Here is an 8,517-nt window from a genome sequence, read left to right on the forward strand (position 1 = left end):
TATATATAGAAAACCCTAAAGACTTCACCCAAAACTGGTAGAATTATAAACTAATTCAGTAAAGTTGTGGGTTACAAAATCAAAATAGCACTTCTATACCCTAATAGTGTACTATCTGAAAAAGACATCTATAAAACAATCCTATTCACAATGGCTACAAAATGAGATAACCTAGGAATAAGTTTAACTAAGGAGGTAAAGACACAGATAAATGGAAATATATCCCATATTCATGAATTAGAAGAATTAATATTATTAAAATATCCATACTACCTAAAGCATTCTATAGATTAAGTGCAATCCCCATCAAAAAGCCAATGGCATTCTTCACAGAATTAAAAAAAAAAATCCTAAAATTCATATAGAAACACTAAAGTCTGTGAATAGCCAAAGCAATATTGAGCAAAATGAAGAAAGCTAGTGGCATCACACTGAGTTCAAAATATGCTACAAATTTATAGTAACCAAAACATCATGGTACTGGCATAAAAACAAACACATCCAGGGTGTCCAAACTCTTTTATTCTCTGCTACACACTGGAAGAACAAGAGTTATCTTGGGTAACATATTAAATACACAAACACTAACAAAAGCTGATAAGCAAAAAAATTAAAAAGGCCTGTACATGCTTTCTGTGATAATCCAACATCTCAGGTAAGAAAAAAAAGTCCTCAAAATCAGCATGCAGCCTGCAGGCTGGAGGTTGGACATGCCTGATAGATCAATGGAACAGAAAAGAAAGCCTCGAAACAAATCTACATGCTGATAGTCAAGTGATTTTTGACAAAGTAATGAAGAACACACACTGGAAAAAGGACAATCTCTTCAACAAATTGTGTTGGGAAAACTATATTCACATGCAGAAGAATAACACTAGATCCCTTCCTTATGATATATATAAAAATCATCTCAAAATGGATTAAAACCTTGAATATAAGACATGAATCAATAAAACTACTACAAAAAATAGGGGAAACACTTCGCGACATTGGAGTGGGCAAGGAACGTTTGGGTGAAACCTTAGAAACATAGGCAACAAAAGCAAAAATAGGAAAATGCAATTACATCAAACAAACAAGCTCTTGTACAACAAAGGAAACAAATAGAGTGAAAAAGCAATCTATAGAATGGAAAAAATATTTGCAAACTATACATCTGACAAAGGGCTAATATCCAGGATATATAAGGAACACAACTCAACAGCATGGAAACAAAATAACCCATTTTTTTTTTTTATTGTTTCAGGTTAAGGATACAAATAATTGGGTGACAATGTTTGCATTTGTAAGGTAAAATCCCTCTTATAATTGTGTCCCACCCCTGAGAGGTGTGCCATACACCCTAACATTGTGTCCACTAAGTAGGAGCACACCCTTCTCCCACCCTCACTGTGAATTGAGTTTGTCTCTTATGTGAGTATCTATTAGACCATCTATTGGCTTCATATTAGAATTGAGTACATTGGATTCTTGCTCCTCCATTCTTGTGATAAAATGTGTTCCAACTACATCCAAGTTAATACAAATGATGTAAAATCTCCATCTTTTTTAATGGCTGAATAGTATTCCATGGTAAACATATACCACAGCTTGTTAATCCATTGCTGGGTTGGTGGGCATTTAGGTTTTTTCCACATTTTGGCGATTGCAAATTGAGCTGCAATAAACAGTCCAGTGCAAATGCCCAGTGGGATTGTGGGGTCAAATGGGAGATCTAATTTGAGTTCTTTGAGGATTCTCCATACCTCTTTCCAAAGAGACTGTATTAGTTTGCAGTCCCACCAACAGTGTAAAAGTGTTCCCTTCTCTCCACATCCACACCAGTATTTGCAACTTTGAGACTTTGTGATGTGGGGGTCTTCTCACTGGTTTAGGTGATATGTCAGTGTGTTTTTGATTTGCATTTCTCTGATAATCAGGAACAATGAGCATTTTTTCAAATGTTTGTCAGCCATTTGTCTGTCTTCCTCACAGAAGATTCTGTTAATATCTCTTGCCCGGTGGTAGATGGGATTGTTTGCTCTTTTTTTGATTAATTTGAGCTCTCTGTAGATTCTAGCTATCAATGCTTTGTCAGATTCATACCCAATCCAATTTGTTTTAATGGGCAAAGGACCTGAATAGGCATTTTTCAAAAGAACACACACAAATAGGCAATAGGCATATGAAAAAATGATCAATACCACTAATTTTCAGGAAAATATAAATCAAAACCATAATGAGATATCACTTCACTCCTGTTAGAATAGCTATTATCAAAAAGACAAAAGATAAGTGTTGGCAACGTTAAGGAGAAAAGGGAATCCTTACATATTTTTGGTGGGAATGTAAATTAGTACAACCATTACAAAAACCAATATGAAAGTTCCTCAAAAAAGCTAAAAATAGATCTACCACATAACCTAGCAATCCCACTACTAGATATATCTTTCAGGGAAATGAAATCAGTATACCAAAGAGGTGTCTCTACTCCTGTGTTAATCGTTAGACTATTCACAACAGCCAAGACATGGAATCAACTGAAGTGTCCAGCAATTGATGAATAGATAAAGAAATATGATATATATTCATCCATGATTCCTTGGTACAAGGAATATTTTGAATTAAAGGCTGTCGGAGATCAAGAAATAATGTAAGGGGCTGTCTATCTGTATAAAACTAGACCCCGTAGCTCAAAGGAGTAGGGCACCAGCCCCATATTCCAGAGGTGGCGGGTTCAAACCCAGCCCCAGCCAAAAACTGAAAAAAAAAGAAAAAAAAAAAAAACTAGACAAACCCATCAATAAGAACAATTGCCTTTCCTTTTCCTTGTCATTATCTCAATATATTTCAGGAAAGAAGATCAAGAATACAACCAGACATGCTCCAACCCATTTAAATATAATACCTGTGCCTCAGGTTAATTTTCTTTCCAAAAAGAATCATTTATAAGTCAATCTCCACCCCTCCAACCAATCCATTCATTCTCCCAAGTATCTAGTCATCCTCCTTCTTAGCCATTCATTACCTTCCCCCCCTCCCCTCTAGAAGGGATGTATAAAAATATTGGAACAGTATTGGGATACTGGGTGATCACTATGTAATTTCTCCCCGTGCACATGGCAAATAAACCTTTCTCTTATTAATCTGCCCTAATTGTGAGTTGATCTTTCAATGAACTTTCAGGAGAAAGGACAAGTTTTCCCCTCACTCCTATAATACACACACACACACACACACACACACACATACAACATTGGGGCATCTACATATATAAAGCAAATATTAATATATCTGAAGGGAGAGACAGACAACAATAAAAATAATAGTAGGGGATGTCAATACCTTACTTTCAGCAGATCATCCAGACAAAAAATCAGTAAGGAAACATCAGATTTAAACTACACATCAAATGGACCTAACTGACTTATATAGAACATTCCATCCAACAGCAGCAAAATACACATTCCTCTGAAGTGCACAGAGACCACTCTCTAGGGTAGATCATATGTTAGTTCAAAACACAAGTCTTAACAAATTTAAGAACACTGGAATCAAAACAAGTATCTTTACCAACCACAATGATACGAAACTAGAAATGAATAACAAAAAGAATCTTGGAAAATTCATACAAGTGAAAGCACATGTACTGAGAATAAGATGGAGTCAGTTAGACAAGAGCAAGCATGACGCAGCAGATCTGGTCATTTTAGGTCCTATGTTTCTTTCACCTCCTGTCTCTAATTCTTATTATTTTGTAAATTTAGCTCCCACCCATTTAAGATGCGCATCTTAAATAATCTAGGAAGGCTGATTTAGGAATTTAAATTTTGAATTGGAAATGTAATAGATTGTCACGGAGTTGTGCTGATTATTACTTAAAATAAGAGTGAATGTGGTCTTTACTTTGAACTTTTATGTATAAAACTGTGATTTTAGAAATAGAAAAGAAGAACAGTCTTAGAGAGGCTACTGTCTCCAGAATCACTGGCCTTCTGACAAAGTTTGGTGGACCTATCCCCGTCTGCACATATTGGCTGACAGTGACGGGTGGCTGGACCCTCTTCATCTGGTAACACGTGGAAATGAAAGAGTAGCCTCCTGAACAATCAATGGGTCAATGAAAACGTTAAAAAGGAAGTTAAAAAATAGCTTGAAACAAAACTGGAAAAACAACATTCTAAGATTTATGGGATGTAGTAAAACCAATTTGAAGAAAGATGTTTATAATGTAGAGCAGTGCTTCTCAACCTTCCTAATGCCGCAGCCCTTTAATACAGTTCCTGTGGGTCGCGACCCACAGGTTAAGAACTGCTGATGTAGGGGTAGAAAGGTGGTGATCTCTTTTCTCCCCGTCTTAAAGTGTCACAGCCAATAGCCCCGTAACAAAATACAGGTTAACAAGAGAAAAGCATAACAAATGTATTATGTGAACGTGTACACACAGAAGTCAGACAACTATGAAAATGCAAATAAGGATCAGATGGATACTGCTTAAGCACTCTCTTCACTGGGGAGAGGGGAGATGAGGGGTATAGCTGTAAATTATTTTCACAGGAAATTAATGATCCCAAAGAACCATGGCCTGGGACCAAGTTTCCCTGAACTCTGGGGAGGTGGAGTCACAGGTTACAGGAGAGTGAAGGGAAAGCAAGTAAAGTACAGGTTGTCTTTGTTAGGTAGATGAAATCTCACTGGTAGCAGTGTGGCAGGAAGATGAGGCCCAAGGGAGGGAAAAGCACCCAAACACCGTATTTAAAAGGAAAAAGGCTTTTATTTCAGCCAGTGGAGCTAACGGCATAGAAGACTTCAAAATGGACACACTCCCTGACTAGCTTGGTCTTTCCCCTTTTATCTCCAGTCAGAAAGTTCCAACTCACAGGTACCTCTCTCGTTGGTCAGTTTGAATCGAGAAAGAGATGCTGTTCCAGCCACCATGGAACTACATGATTTCACAGAAGTGGAAATTTCCAGGTTCCAGGAAGTTAAGTCTACAAATTCCTAAGAGCTGAGTCACCATGGAGAGGACCCTGCAGGTGTATCCTGGTGGTCTCCTTGAGAAGACCTGTTCTCCTGGACCTCACCCTTCTCAGGTCTCCTCTCTCAGAACTAGCCCCTTACCGGACGGTTCTTTGAGATAATGCAAAACCAACAATATTTGATCTTACCAGTCATTTCAACAATCCACACAGTAGACACAAAAAACAAAAGAATTGAGTGAAGATGAAATCAGGAAACTGAAACAGAAAAAAAAAAAAAACTGATGAAACTTCTGAACAGGAACAAAACATAAAGAAACCAATAACAGCAATGCTCAGAACCCGACTTTAGAAGAAGAGGGGTGAAGAACAGAATGAGGACATTTTACCCCTAACCCTTGAAGAGAAGGAAAACAAAGAATACCTAAAATCTCTATTTATAATCTTGATTCTTATGGGAAAAGAAAGCATACTTCTAGATCAGCGGTTCTCAACCTGTGGGTCGCAACGCACAGGAACTGTATTAAAGGGTCGCAGCATTAGGAAGGTTGAGAACCAGTGCTCTAGATGGATATGAAGCTGATGAAATCCCTGAAGGTCTCTTTACTCCTGATAACTTTCAAGCACAGCTGGAGTGCCGGAGAAATTCTGGTGTAGACATCCTGAGAAAGTGCTTTGACACAATAGGGGTTGACATGCTGTTTTGTTCAAAAATACAGCAGAACAGATGCTAGAGGTCTGTGAGAGCTGTACTCGGGAAGAAACTCTCAGGGAAGTGAGAGACTCACGCTTCTTTTCTCTTATCACAGACAATGTCGTGGACACAGCAGGGGAAAAGCACATACTGGTGCTGATGAGGTTCGTTGATGAATCTCATAACCCGAGAGAGGAATTTGTGGGCTTCCTGCCTTATGAACCAGATGCAGAAATTTTAGCTGTGAAATTTCATACTACAATAACTGAAAAGCGGAGGCTGAATACGGAAGATTGTCAAGGCCAGGCATACATTGTGTCCAGTGGCTTTTCTTCAAAAATGAAAGTTATTGCTTCTAGACTTCTAGAGAAATATCCCCAAGCTATCTACACACTTTGCTCTTCCTGTGCCTTAAATACGTGTTTGGCAAAATTGTGCCTATTATGGGAGTATCTATTGAGTTGGGAATAATTGAGAATGTTTGTTCTTTCTTCCATCAAGTACTACAGCTGCTTTTAGAACCTGACAATGTAATTTCTGTTCTTTTCCAGAACAGTGAAGGAAATTTTCCATTCTCAGTGGACAGGAAGGCATGATGCTTTTGAAGTTTCAGTGGACTTCCTACAAGCACTTGTGTCATGTTTAAATGGTATAAATAGTGACACAACTATTAGATGGGATAATTGCATAGCTGGCCAAGCATTTGTCCTCTGTAGTGCAGCAACAGATTTTGATTTCATTGTTCCTATTGTTGGTCTTTAAAATGTCTTCTCTTTTACAAGGGCCTTTGGAAAAATCTCCAGGGGCAAACCACTGATGTGTTCGTTGCAGCCATTAGCCTGACTGCAGTACTGCCTTTACTCAACGAAGTGATGAAAAATAATAAAGATTATCATGAGTTTTGGTTTGAGGAAGCCACAAATTTGGCAACCAAAATTGATATTCAGAAGAACCTCCCTGGGAAATTCTGCAGAGCTCAGCAACTTGGAACCTCAACTAACTTCTGAGAGTTATTATAAAGAAACCCTAAGTATTCCAACAGTGGAACACATTATTCAGTAGCTTAAAGATATATACTCAAAGCAGCACCTCAAAGCTCTTAAGTGCTTATCTCTGGTACCCTCAGTCATGGGTCAACTCAAATTCAACACATCGGAGGAATACCATGCTGACATGTACAGAAGTGATTTACCCAATCCTGACACACTCTTAAACTGAATTGTTGGAGAATAAAATGGAAAAACAAAAGAAAAGATATTTAGCTTCCATCTACTACTTATAAAGCCCTTCACCTGCCTGAAGTCAGGTTTTTTCCTAATGGGTAAGCATTGCTGAAGGTCCCGTGTATTCTTCCTGTGATGAAGGTTGAGAATGAGCACTATGAAAATGAATGAAAGCATCTCAAAGCATACTTGATGAACACTTTTGTTGGTTGAACTTCTTTCTGCAGTAGGTCCTTGGTCTTGGAGACTCGAAAAATGAACCCACAGGACACATAGCTCAGTGATAAGATAAGATTTATTAGATAAAAAGGAATATAGAAGGAATAAAAAGCACCAGAGCTTCTGAAAGAGGGAAAGATCCAAGTGGGAAATCGTGCACAAGTCTTTTGTCTAGAGGGATAGAAGGTCTTGAGAATTACACTTGGCCAGGACTTGGCAGATGGAAGACACCTTTTCAATGTTGATGAGTATATTAACAAATGAATCCAGTCCCTCCAGCTCCTGCCAAAATGGCAGGGAGTCCACTTCAGAAGAGTCCCAGCTTACATGAAATTGCCCAGGCCTAGGAAATTTACATGAAATTTCCCAGGCCTAGAAAATAGGGGTCCCTGTCTAGCACTGAATGGGGGAACCCTATATCACTTTGACAGACCAAAAGTTAAGTAACTTGGCTTTGCTTAACATACATTTTGATATTAAACATTATCTGGATTTAATGGTGGATATGTATATCAAACTCCATACAACTAAATCAGAGCTTCCTGCAGATAATTCAGAAACCACTGAAAATACCTAAGAGACTGAATATTTTTAATGCCTTTCTCTTGAATTTGATATTTGAAAGAAGAGCTGTAGGTATATGAAGGGCAGTTAATCACTGAGTATCTTTTTTTTCTCATTAAGTCATAACTGTGTACATAAATGCATTTATGGGGTAAAATGTGCTGATTTGATATAAAATGGAGAATGCTTACATCAAACTGATTAACATAACCATCACCTTACTTACTTATTTGTTGTGGTACGACATTTATACTCTACTCTTAACAGTTTTGAAATGTACCATTGTATTGTGCACATTAGGTGAGGTCCCAACAAATACCCTCCCTCCTCCTACCTACCTCTCTCCTCTCGCCTCACCCTCTGCTTCCCTCCTTTCTGGACTATATTTGTGTTTTATCATTCGTATGAATGTGTAGGTGATTATAATTGGTTTCATAATAGTATTGAGTACAATGGATACTTTTTCTTCCATTCTTGAGATACTTTACTAAGAAGAATGTGTTCCAGCTCTATCCAGGTAAACATAGAAGATGTAAAGTCTCCATCTTTTTGTGGCTGCATAGTATTCCATGGTGTACATATACCACATTTATTAATCAATTCATGGGTTGATGAGCACTTGGGCTGCTTCCATGACTTGGCAATAATGAATTGGGCTGCAATAAACATCCTGGTACAAAAGTCTTTGTTGTTAAATGATTTTTGATCATCTGGACATATACCTAGTAGAGGAATTGCAGGATCGAATGGCAGGTCTACTTTTAGTTCCTTGAGTATTCTCCAAACTTCTTTCCAAAAAGGCCGTAATAGCTTGTATTCCCACCAGCAGTGTACAAATGTTCCCTTCTCTCCACGTCTA

At 38.0% G+C, this 8,517-nt stretch overlaps 1 pseudogene; it reads left to right on the forward strand.

Moving 5' to 3' along the window:
* The first annotated feature begins 2,573 nt into the window (after nucleotides 1–2,573).
* Nucleotides 2,574–7,671, forward strand: LOC128576713 (52 kDa repressor of the inhibitor of the protein kinase-like; annotated as a pseudogene).
* The last annotated feature ends 846 nt before the right edge of the window (nucleotides 7,672–8,517 follow it).

This window comes from Nycticebus coucang, chromosome X (assembly GCF_027406575.1).
Source record: "Nycticebus coucang isolate mNycCou1 chromosome X, mNycCou1.pri, whole genome shotgun sequence".
Taxonomy (NCBI): domain Eukaryota; kingdom Metazoa; phylum Chordata; class Mammalia; order Primates; family Lorisidae; genus Nycticebus; species Nycticebus coucang.